General features: G+C 41.0%; 1 non-coding gene across 1 annotated transcript; it reads left to right on the top strand.

Annotated features, from left to right (window-relative positions):
* Positions 1–341: 341 nt before the first annotated feature.
* Positions 342–415, top strand: TRNAT-AGU (transfer RNA threonine (anticodon AGU)). The gene has a single exon. It is a non-coding gene; the product is annotated as a tRNA-Thr (tRNA).
* The last annotated feature ends 500 nt before the right edge of the window (positions 416–915 follow it).

Genomic DNA, 915 nt, shown 5'->3' with positions numbered 1-915 from the left:
TTTGCCGTTTAAGATAACCTAATCTCTTTCCAAATTGTTCAGATAACATGTATCATAAGGTATTTCTCCCGCCTTCCTAGTGTGCCTTCGTGGTGTAGTGGTTCTGCACGCTGGGCCGGTATTTCAGAGGTCCGTGGTTCGATTCCCGGCGAAGGTGGTTGCAAATGTTTCATCTCTCCGTCTTTTCCAATTAACCTAATGTCTCTACACTGGCGTCCGAACTAAAAGGGTGTTGGATGATGATTTTCCTCACCCAGGATTTGGTGATTGGGTCCCCTAAAAACTCCAGTCGCCCTTTAAAAGGGGAAGTATATAAGGTATTTCTTTCGCCTTCCTAGCGTACCTTCGTGGTGTAGTGGTTCTGCACGCTGGACCAGTATTCCAGAGGTCCGTGGTTCGATTCCCGGCGAAGGCTTTGTTAATTTTTCATCTTTCCTGCTTCCAAAATACCTAATATCTCTACAGTATAATATCATTTGTTAACCTTTTGTAATTAACCGCAAAAAAATTATGAGCAAATAAATAAGAGCATAGTTGTTTTTCACAGTTCCTGCTTAGAAAGTTTGTCTTTAGATCAGCCGATGTCATCATTCCCATTTATAACAGTGTCAGTGATTTGCTGATATATTCAGTGAGTTACATTACTTATCCAGTAAATACTGATCAGCACAAAAATGAAATAAATGCCTTTCTGCTTATTCTGCAGAGCCTTTGGAAACACGTCTGGGTCATTAGCTTCTATTTTTGTGCCGTTAACAGGAAGTAAGACAGAGTATGGGTCATTGAAGAAAGAGGATGGTATACCACTGTCTGTTGTGAGAAATATTTGAGTGTCAGGAATCTTGACCTCTTGCGCTCATTGCAAGGCATAGGAAGTTATTTGGTATAAATGCTTGCTCAGCTTTTCGTAGAGGA

The sequence above is a fragment of the Stegodyphus dumicola genome, chromosome 1 (genome assembly GCF_044657685.1).
Source record: "Stegodyphus dumicola isolate Sdum_Otavi_A_Nest chromosome 1, ASM4465768v1".
Taxonomy (NCBI): domain Eukaryota; kingdom Metazoa; phylum Arthropoda; class Arachnida; order Araneae; family Eresidae; genus Stegodyphus; species Stegodyphus dumicola.
This window is presented reverse-complemented; position numbering and strand designations above follow the sequence as displayed.